The sequence below is a fragment of the Gymnoscopelus braueri genome (genome assembly GCF_963280865.1).
Source record: "Gymnoscopelus braueri genome assembly, chromosome: 20".
In the NCBI taxonomy this organism is placed as follows: domain Eukaryota; kingdom Metazoa; phylum Chordata; class Actinopteri; order Myctophiformes; family Myctophidae; genus Gymnoscopelus; species Gymnoscopelus braueri.
The window spans coordinates 26,332,017-26,343,594 of record NC_137622.1 but is presented as its reverse complement, the minus strand read 5'-3'; the positions used below and the strand labels follow the sequence as shown (position 1 = coordinate 26,343,594).

Genomic DNA, 11,578 nt, shown 5'->3' with positions numbered 1-11,578 from the left:
GGAGATTGCCTCTTATCGCGGTGCCATGTCAAGATGCTCTTCTTATTTTTCATATCTGTTTAATTTTACATACTTATCAAACTATGATTTGTCTCTCTGAGGGGGTTTTTGTCTCTCTGAGGGGGTATGGGCGGCAAACGTCGATGTCTGACAGGGTTGGAAATGGTAGCACAATAATTGTCAAAAGCCAGTGCATTTCTGTGTGTGTGCGTGCGTGCGAGCGAGACTGAGAGAGCGAGAGAGGAGGGGAGAGAAAATGAGGGGGTGGGAGGTTCAGTGAGACGCAGGAAGGGGGATGTAAAAGGGAGGGAGGGAGTGTGTGAGAGAGAGAGAGAGAGCGAAAGAGAGAGAGAGAGAGCGGCTCATTCCACTGCTTTCACAGCATCCAGTCTGTGAGACGCCAGCTGAAGAGAGGAACAGACAGGAGAGATACCGACATAGCAAGCAGAATAGGAGAAGAAAAAGAAGAAAAAAATAAACGACAAGGGGAAGGGAAGGAGATAAATGTACAGAAATCGTGAAGGAGGCTATCGAGGGAAATAACACACATCCGGAGCAAAGCTGTGGCATCCGCTCTCCACTACATCTCACCCACCCTGAAAGTTTGCGCCCAAGGGGGGGCGGGAGGGGGTCACCCCACTCTACTTCACCAACCAACCAACCAACACCCACCTACCCCCTGCTGTGGCGTGTCGGGGCTGAACAGTGGATGCTTAAATCCCTCTCCTGGATACGGAGAGAGGGGGGAGAGAGGCGTGAAAGACCGGCTGGATTCATTTTCTTTTCTTTTTGCGCCGGAGCCGATTTGTGTGCATGCGCACCGGGATCTGATCCCCGCAGTGCTTCTGTCTCTCCCTCTCTCTTCTCATCCACATCATCCACGCAAAAAAGACAACGTTTTCTGCGACTTCACCACACCGAGGCTGGAATACCAGAAGGGAGCTACGAAAATATAAATAACTAAAGAGTTGTCTACCGCCGTGGAAGTAAGGGAGGTATAGAAAAACGGATTACCTATAAACCAAGGACTACCTGTGCAAAGAATCTAAAGTTCTGACCAGCAGCAAAAGGTTTCCATTGATGTTGCGATTGTGATTAGACTTGGAGGATTTTTTTGTGCCCCCCCACCCACCCGCCTCAATTCTTCTTTTGTTGTGGAGCAACACAGCGCCTCAGTCAGCTTATGTTTTGGACTATAGGATCCTGGCTAGCATTTCAAGGTAAGCACCTACAGTATCCATGAGCTCTTCTGTATATCAGCAGCATCCTACTGCCCCCCCCCAGAACAGATTAGGTAGGCTGCGAACCTCAGCTGGAGAGAGTGGGGAAAGGGTGAAGGAGGCGGAATGATTAAAAAGGTGCCTGTGCCCTGTGTCGATCGTTTTTAGGTACCATGAGTGAAAGTGAGAAGTTGGGATAAATACCTGGACATTACTGTAGCACTCCTTCCATATCCTGGGGCTTGCAGAGAACATGATTGTTTTTTTTTATCTCCCCTCGACAAAAGTATGTTCTCCCCTCTGCAGTGAAGGACGTACTTTATGTATACAATTGTATTTGTGTGTGTGTGTGCGCGTGTGCGAGAGATCTGTCTGCAAAGTAATTCGTCTCTGGTCTGCCTTGGATACCTGGTGGTTATCACCAGGGGAGGCTGACTGCCGGAGAACGGTCATAATTACAGCCACTGTTTGTCTGCTCAAAAAGCCTGCAGAATAGAGCACCGAAGTCCTGACGTGACTCGTTCATCCCCAGGTTTGCGGAAGTAATTTCTCTATGGAGAATAACATTGGGTCATCTTAGAATCGTCTCATATAAGAATTGTGGTCCAAAAATAAACACCGCGTGTCGGCGTTATTGTCAGGGAGGGGGTTCTGTATCGTTTATGATAGTCAGTCACTTATATTTGATACAGTCTGTTTCTGGCGAAAATGTAACTAATTCGGCGGAAGTAACATTAGCGTTTTCTCACTGTCAGTTGATGCTTCATATCCATAAGAGTCAACCCGCCGGGGTCATGTGTTTATTTTTGGAACACAGTTCTTATTTGACGCGATATTCAATACGTCTATGGGATTCAGAACGGGGGTGGAAAACTGCAAACCAGGTAGACAAACAAAGGATGTGTAAATGACGTCAGACTTCGGCGGTCTATATGATCACTTTTAAAGCGTGTGTGTGTGTGTGTGTGTGTGTGTGTGTGTGTGTGTGTGTGTGTGTGTGTGTGTGTGTGTGTGTGTGTGTGTGTGTGTGTGTGTGTGTGTGTGTGTGTGTGTGTGTGTGTGTGTGTGTGTGTGTGTGTGTGTGTGTGGGGGGGGGGGGGGGGGGGTGGGTGGGTAGATGGACAGATAGATACAGAAGATAGATACATGGACATTTGTTTAGTTTTTTGAGAGAGCAAGGCCGGGGCATCGTTCAAACATTGCGTCCCTCTACCTGTGTCTGTTTGATTACAGGCAGGTCGTGTCCAGTTGTGGGTGCCACCACCACACCTCTCATGCCCTACATAATACCTTCACATTCACTTTCTATGTAGATGCAAGTCTGTCGTCTGGGTAGATGATGAGGCAATGTCTCTCTCTCTCTCTCTCTCTCTCTCTTTACATACATATTTATTTTTCCCTTGTGCACATTCATTCACATCTCAAAAGAGAAGAGGAAAATTTACAGTAATTTCTCTATCTTTCAATCCTCTCCAAGTGTGGCTCCTTTTGAAATTGAAATGAGGGAATAGTGTTTCTTCCAGACAATGTAGGAGCTAAGCGGGAGGTGGGAGAACATCGTCGCTGCCTGTCAGGTGGAAACCTTGTATGTACAAAACCATTGCTTTTTTATTACTATTTTTAAAATAAATAGCAGATCTACAAGCTGCTATTTTCACTACCTTTGTGCGACACTCTTGTATGATGAAGAATATGAAAAAATATGAACAGTTGAAATATGGAGATACAAGGTTTCTGCCCGACAGCAAAGATATAAAGGCACACTATTACAGTTCCTTTCATTTTTTGGACTGTGCGGTACACTATATCAATACCAGGCAAGTGCAAGGCTACCCCTACCCTTTTGTCAGGCAACAGCTTTAAAATATTTATGATTGCGTGTGCATCCTGTCGGTGCCCTGAAATATTTACAATGATTGAATAATAAATAGCCTGTCTGATCTGTCAAAGCACAGCTCCGGACTGATGACTATAGTGCCACCTTCCACATGTAACAGGAAACTGCCCTGCCTCTGGACATGAAAATCTCAAAATAAGCGTCCCTCTCTTTGCAAGACATACACTTTGGTATAGGGCAGGCCTGAAGTTGGTCAGAGTGACCAGAGTGGCTATAAATGACTCGCAAAAGTGCAAAATTGACGCCCGTCTGATAGAGCTTGGTTACAGGAAGGGGCTACAGAATGCAAAAAAAGAGGAGAGAGCTGTATTATATTTCACATTCAAACATTGCAGTGTAATGTTGGCTTCCTCCTGAAAGACAAGGCTGCGTTTCACCTGCTTGTTTTTCCTCCCTCGTCCGGATGTAGGCCTAGCTGCTCTCAATGACGTATAAGCTGCTGTATGAGGAGCATGTACACATTATGTGTGTGAACAATCTGTCAACCTGAGTGAGGGACATGTCTGTATGTGTGTTTCTATACGTATATGTGCGTCACAGATGGTTTGTGTGCCTGTGTGTTCTGTCCACGTTCTATACTCACTTGTATGTGCGAGAGAGAGCGTTTGTGTGTGGGTGTGTATCTTGTCAAGAGCTTTGAGCTTCAGCTCTTTTTGATGTTTTATTGAGTGTTAACCATGTTAGGAGTGACGCATCACATGATGGAAAAGGCAGAGCACTGAATTTGACTCGCTCTGCCTTTACCTCTGGATTAGCAATGCTATGTTTGCCTCTCTCATCCCCATGGATCTGCTAAATGATTCGGTCCAAATGCACATGTGTAGGTGTGAACAAGTCGTTGAGGGTCTGTGTGTGCGTGTGTGAGTGTGAGTGAATGAAAGTGAGCGATGCATTTTCACACTTGAGTGTGCGTGTACGGATGTGGATGAAAATGCAGTGGTTAGCCATCAACAAAGCCCCTTATCCAGCATCTGCTGCCTATTTGTTCCTATATATATTGTACATAGGAGACTATGCATTTGTAACTCAAAACTCTGATCTTCCAAACCACTACTTTCCAGAATATCTTTTCTTCTTCTTCACCAGAGATTGCTAAAAAGGAATTAATTAAAGAATTCCTCCAAACAATTCCTGTCAGACGTAGAAACGGCAGTAGTATGGAGGTCCTCGTGAGACTCACATAATGACCGCATCATCCGAATGTGTGGCCTGTTTTCCTTCTGCGTCTGACTGTGGCAGAGACAAAGACAAGGCAAGGCCCTCCATTTTTGGAGGTTTTCTGCACTCACTGAACCACACAGTGGATGAGCGTAGACAGACAGTCAACGTCCTCCTCTACCTTGCGATTATACAGCACTGTCAACAGCACGTTCACATGCGGTGGAAATCAAAGAGGAAAACAACTTTGATGACATGAAAAACACTGTGCTTTTGATTTATTGCTTACAGAAGATGGGCTTTGGATCAGTATGCATGTACACAGCAAAACCCTCAGCGTTGATTTAACCTATTAGAAGTTACGTTTGTAGACTCTGAGTTACAAATTGATAAAATAACACTGAGGATTTTATTGTGTGCACCAGTAGGAAGCTCAAGTCTGGCACAAGTCTGTCCAACCATAGGCCTAATATATCATTCTCAATGTGTGTTGCCTTTTTCTTTGGAAGGGTGTCAAATAGCACTCATTTTCAAGTGTTGCAAATTAAGCCCAATATTTTTATCAGCCGTTTGTTAAGATTTCCTTGCAGTCAGCATTACCACAGTGTTCACTTTGAAATATAATTCAAGGATACTGTATACTGTATACATAATATGTATACAGTGTATTATGCCTACATCATATTTCATTAAGTCTCGCAATAATCTTGAGAAAGAGCATGGAAGGTTAAATGGATCGTGGATCTTGGCTAGATAGAAACATTATCCTCTACTACTGTATGTAGAACATAATTCTTCCTTGGGTATTACTAATTCATACTGTGTTTCAAAAGAAGTTATGCGTCACTGTGTGACTGGCTTTCAGCAGTGCCTTGCCAAAATGCGCTACAGAACAGACCTCGCAGCATATGGAATGAAATGAGAGAGCACAGGCTGGGCAGCTGTACTAAACCAGTCAGCACAGGGTTTTGGTTATGCTAAATGAAAATTTAAAAGGACACGTCTCTTTTTATGCCATGGTGGGGATTTGTTACAACAAACCATCATTGAGAGAGACATCCACCCAGGGGGCTCCTGTGGTGTGAGAACATTTTGATCCGAACTGTTCTGTGAGGGGAGAAACGAGGGCAGGCAGGGTGTGGTCCCATGTGAGGGTGCTCTATACTGAGGAGCCCGATTTATACTTCTTGGTACAATGGAGTGGTGCACTGAAAATAGACATTCTACCAGCTTGTGAGCTTGTAGATCTGCTATGTTTTTGGCACGTGACACCATTCGTTGTACGTCGACAGAGTATACGTTAAGCAGTGGTTCTAACATGTTTTTGTTTGCTTCAATACCCCCTTTTCTTGATTTCTGAATTCAAGTAGTCAGAATCCTACTAGTACAAGTAGTGTGCAAAATAAAACATAACGGCAAATAACTGAAAAAGGTATTGCTTTAGCTATTCAATAACAAACTGCTAAAAGTATTTCTTTAATTTGATTCAACAATTTACAGATCAGTAGGTTCAAACAAAGTTTGTCAGTGGTTTATCATTAAACATAATGGTACAATCAATTTAGCCATTTCCATTCCATCCTTTTTCCCACGTACTTTCTGTAGTACCTCCTTGTACCTCTAGGGGAACACGTTCACCCATTGAGAAAAGACGATGGTACTGTATATGTTTTGTTTTATCCCCGATAGACCCAGCATGATTAGTAAAGCTTGGCAATGATTTGTGTGGCCCTCAGTAGCTGAAACAAACCTTTCTCTTCAAAGTAACAATAGTACACTAAGTCAAAGATAACATTTTTACCCAAGCGATGTTGACGTTCAAACCTCCTCTATCCTTTCATATTTATCCAAAATTGTTTTGCCATTTTCTTTCATTCCATCATATTGTGAACGCTTAGTTTTGTTATCTTTGGCAGCAGGGGAGGGGGAAGAATAGAGAACTGTGTGAAAGAGAAGACCAGCGGGACACAAGCATCATATTTTTAGACTGTCCATTAAGAACATGGAAGAAAAATCAATGGCAAGGCCCTGAAACATTGGTTTCAGATTTATTTATTTGATTTCTTCATGACCTTCAGCTATGCAGCTGGTAATGTATATATGTGCACATCTCAGAGATATTTTATTGAAAGACCCCTGCTTTGGCAAAATAATGCGATTAGGAGATTCTGCATTCTGTTTGCCGTCAAATGGAATCTTCTTCTGAGGATATTTAGAAACTAACAAGTCCATAGATCCACCACTGAATAAAATCATCAATCAACTTAACTTTTGGAGAATTGCTTGCATTACCGTGGCGTGTGCTTCCACATATTGGGGCAAATACACAATTGTTGCATGACAGTAAGTAGGAGGACATTAACATACTCATCTGAGCTATCATGTGCCGCACATCTGTACCACATACAACACCAGCTGGTTCAGGGGAAACAGAGTGTCTGGTTTTAAATAGAGGTCTGGTCAAATGGAGACCAAGCAAGCAGCAAAAGGATGCATCTGATCTTCTGTCAGCCCCCTTTGAATCCCTGATGAGGCGAAACACAATATGCTGTAACAGCTGGGTCATTTATGGAATACGCTTACTCATCATGGTGGACTGCCACATTAAAAGGCTGGAAGAATCTGTTATAATGGACTGTGCCTCAACATATTCTTAGTAATGTGAAAGCCTCTTTTCAGCTAAACCTAAGCTATATATAAAAACCTAAGCTATATGTTTGCAGAAAGAAATACTCTACAGTACCTACATACTGTACAAGGCACATTGCCGTGTGACAAAATCACCTACAGTGCAGTGCAGTATGTGACTTACACAAAAAAAATCTATAAATTACATTGATGCCGTATCAAATGCTGTTTGTTATTTGCTGATGATACCGATCTTATTTACACAAATATTTAACACAAATCTCAGGATTCTTATGAATGACGCAAACAATGTAATCATTTCTAACCAGTAAAAATAAATATCACAATCAGTATTGAAGAAAGATAATCTAATAAGATCTCATTCATCAGATGTCTGAGAGTACATATTGATGGGTTGTTGTGAAGGAGCATATTGATCATATACAGAAAAATCACTTTGATTGATTGATTGGCATTGTAAGGAAAATTTTCTAAATCAAGCTTGGTTATTAACTTGATACTACAGCTTGATAGATCCTATTGTAATGTCATGTCACGTGGACAAATATTGTACTGTCTGCTTCTTAGGCACGTCTGGAACTTGTATCGAAAGTCAAAATCGAAAATGGATGGATGGATCATATAAATTGGTTCGAATCATCAGTAGACTGCTCTGAAGAGATGATACATTTTCAGGCCGAAAGGGTTACTGTATAGGTAAAGGTCATACTGTAAGTCAAGGTCATGGTCAGAATCGAGAATGGATGGGGTGATTTTGTATTAAAATTGCCACTTAACACTATGGAAAGCGTATATGTTACAGGGTGAATGGAGAACCAGGGTGATTGAAGAAGGCTCGCTCGTTTTTACCCACCCAGCAATTCTGTAGAAGAAACACTAGAGGGAGCCACAAGCCAGGCTTGTGCACAAGCACATATGGCCGCGACCACCCACACACACACAGTCACACACACACACACACACATGCGCGCGCACGCACACGCGCTCATGCTTTCAATGGACTGTTAAGATACTTTTATTGTGTTCTGCTGGCTTTTGTTTTAGTTTCTCCCTGACACACACACACACACACACACACACACACACACACACACACACACACACACACACACACACGCACACAGTGATCCATGAAAAGAACTATTCTGTCCCTATCGGTTTACAACTCAAACGGCGCTGAGTCGACAAGTGGAGCATCGGCCGGTCAGCGCGGGCACTCGCGCCGTGAGGCGCGAGGGCGCGCTTCCTCGGCCTCAAGCTCCACTTGTCGGCGCGCCTCCGTCGTGGACAAGCGTGTGCGTGTGCGTGTGTCTTTTCTCTCTCCTCCCGTGCTCTCCTCCCCTTCCTCGTCCGTGTCTCTCGCTCTCTCTCTCTCCTCCCGTGCTCTCCTCCCCTTCCTCGTCCCTCCCAAGGAGGACGGTTTATTTCGCGAGGAGGAGCTCCTCCTCGCGAAATAAACCGTCCCCCTTCTCAGAAGGAGGACGGTTTATTTCGCGAGGAGGAGCTCCTCCTCGCCTCACGTAATAAACCCCCGCCTCGCAGTGCCGCGTCCTCCTTCTCCTCCTCCTCCTCGCGAGCCTCGCTAATAAACCCTATCTCAAAAAGCCCCGCCTCGCCCCGAAGCCCCGTGCCTAAAAACGAGCGCTCTGTCTTCAATCACCCTGGATCTCCATTCACCCTGTGACATATACACTGCGTAGACCACACAATAATCTGTCATACAACTTTATTCAAGCCTTGAAATTCAATGAACACAAGTACGCCAACACACAAGGCAGAAAAAAAGTGTTTCTTTCATTACTTCAGTACCAAGGACAGCACACGTTCCTACAGCCCTAGTCCTACAGTATATATCTATGTGAAGCTACATTTAGACATGTAAACTAACCATGGTTGCTTGATAAAGGCATATCCTACATCCTGTTGGGTTGAATTGTCACTGGTCCTTTTGAAACTGGCAAACCCGTCTGTCAGGCAAGGCTTACAAGGACCATGCTAAATTACAGCCCGGATTACATCAGGGGTGAGTGGCTGTTATTTTAAAAGATATGGGTTGGTTGGATAGCCTATTCTTTAGAGGACAGAATGCTTACTGATTGATGGGTTGGTAGCTCAGTGGTGATAGGGCACTAGACTGAGGTGGGCTGTAGAATAGCTGTCCTCATTACTTTCCCGTTTCTTTCATCCTCCCAATGAAATTTTGAATTCTAAATGTAATATACAGTATCTAGACAATATGGGGGGGGGTCTATTCTTCTCAGTTTCCAATGTAACATTAGTTTCATCATCCAGTTACAGTCCGAGAGTGGCAGAGCTGACAGTTTCAGTGGAAGTTTCATTGTTGGTGCCTTCTTTATATGAGACACAGTAATTAGTGACAGTCACAGGATGCTATTAATGACTTACTGTCTTTGTGTTTCTGTGCATCCAATTTTAGATTTTGTTAGTGTTTTCTGCTGTTAACACCGTGAATTCCCCTTCGCATACTGTGTCAAATGCAAAAGTTTATGTATTCTTTCAAATTAAATCAAAGCAAATAAGAGCAACAATAATCATTATGAAGTGTTTATAAAATGTTTGAAAATTATTACATTATTTAAAAAAGATGAATTAAATACCGACCCAAGAATAAATATGCGTGTGGCAGGGCAGAGACAGATGTAGCTACTGTAGAGCTTTGGCAATGACTGTAAAATGACTGGAAAAGCTGTTGGCTGATGCAAGCTTATGTCATCATCATGTATAACATTCATGGCTTTAGCGTGATTTTTAAAAGGTATTCTTTGATGTAGTATTAAGGTTTAACAAATTGTGTAAAAAAATTATCAAATGAAATATGATTAACTGAAAGTAGGGTGTCCCTTTTGGTGAGTGCAGGCCCTGGGGCATGTTTGCTCCCCTCTGTACTGCGTGGTTCTGCATTCACATTTTAGACAGTGAGTTGATGGTCTTTTTCACACTACCAAACAATCAATATCTGCCAAGACAATGATCAAAGCTACTGCATCCAGAGATATTCATGTGAATGAAATGATATACAGGTATATAGGTGAAAATAAGAGACAAACAGAAGAAGATAAAAGCAAGGCAGAATAAAAGGATTTAGAGTTGTTGTGTTGGGTGGGAGGTACAGTATGAAACCATTGGTGACAGTATAGCCCCTCTAAGATACTACAGCATCAGTGAGAGGCTGTCAGCCCCGAGGACTTGATCCCTGGCCATCCGTATCACTTTTAAGCTCCACGTTCCTGTGTAAGCTGCCACCAAAGGGAACGAGTCTGGCACCGCCTCAGACCAAAGTTGACTTTCCATGTGTGTTGACACAAAGCATTAGTAGGGGTCAGGGGTGACATGTCTGGCGAGGAACTAGGGTTGCAGACGAGATAGAACACAGGGCAACAAATGGAGTTCAAATGGCCTCAGGTTGTGCCTGTGGCCATTTGATCGTAAGTGAAAGGACCTGATATGTTGAACTTGGACAGAGCCATTTGTCTCCCTTAATATTTCTCCACCAAAGTCTCATCAAAAGCCCTGCTGTCTTGGCACAAACACAAATACAGCGCGGGCATGCTGCAGACCGTTGTGTGTGTTTCGAGAGTGGTAGCACAACAGTGAAGGATCATTTTCTATGGGAGCTGCAATTAGGCCCTCACAGGATAGACAATTCCCTGACAATTTATGGAATATTAAGGGAGTCCAGATCAAACAGTAAATGTTAACTAAGACTTGGCTCGGAGCCGCGAATCTGCTGATTGACCCCCCAGGCAATGTATGCAACTTAGACAGCGGCGGGCGCTGTCGATAGTGTGGACATCACACCGCTCACAGCAAGCACTCGCTATACTCCAACAAAATGAATAAAATTGACTGGTGTATTAAAAAGGAAACTAGGGACAGAAATTCAGTTAATGGTCTGAACTGATGAGGAAGAGTTAAGGGCCCTCACTGTCTCAGGATACATGCTGTTATGGAAACAAGTGGGAGTAAGAGGGACAAAAGTGCATGGGCTGAAGAATCCCTGATTATTTTAAGACTCTTCCTTACACCGTGGATTTTATAATGTCACAAATACTTGGCAAATCCTGACCAGTGATTGTGGATGACACCACTGACAAAAAAAAGCTCATAATAAAGTCAGTTGAGCCACAAACACGTAAATGAACACAGCAGCCACACCACTCAGGCAGCACCTCACATCAAGACCTGTTCTCTTGAACTAATCACTGATCATTAAATATTCACACATTGGAATAACCTGCCTATACCCTAATAGTTCGTAAAAAAGATTGATACTGATTAATTATTTTGTCCTAGTGCAATGGCAGCGCAATCTCTTTTGTGTTTTATTTTGCCTTCATCAGCCACTTTGAGGTGTCCTTATGGTGACTTTGCTGCCTCCTCCTGTCCCCTCTCTCTGCTGCACCCTTGGCTCTCTCAGCTCCGTGTTTAGAGCACTGACCCTTTTGCTCTTTAGACGATCACAGAAGTGCTTTGTCTGTTGTATCAAGGTGACAGAGCTGCTTGAATATTTGACTCCTTGTAGTGGCCATTGTTCCTGCTAAGGTTGGGCATGTACCCTTTTAAGAGGATGACTTTTGGTCAGTGGAGCAGAGCAAGGGTTGAGTATTGAGGGTGCAGTGAGGTTGGATTTGTG

At 43.5% G+C, this 11,578-nt stretch overlaps 1 protein-coding gene across 1 annotated transcript in view; it reads left to right on the top strand.

The window, feature by feature from the left end:
• Window positions 1–1,088: 1,088 nt before the first annotated feature.
• The window catches only part of lingo2 (leucine rich repeat and Ig domain containing 2), a gene marked incomplete at its 3' end in the record, with an annotated part of 308,227 nt that continues 297,737 nt past the window's right edge, over window positions 1,089–11,578 (top strand). Inside the window, exon 1 of the mRNA XM_080415729.1 lies at window positions 1,089–1,220. The remainder of the gene's footprint in view (window positions 1,221–11,578) is intronic.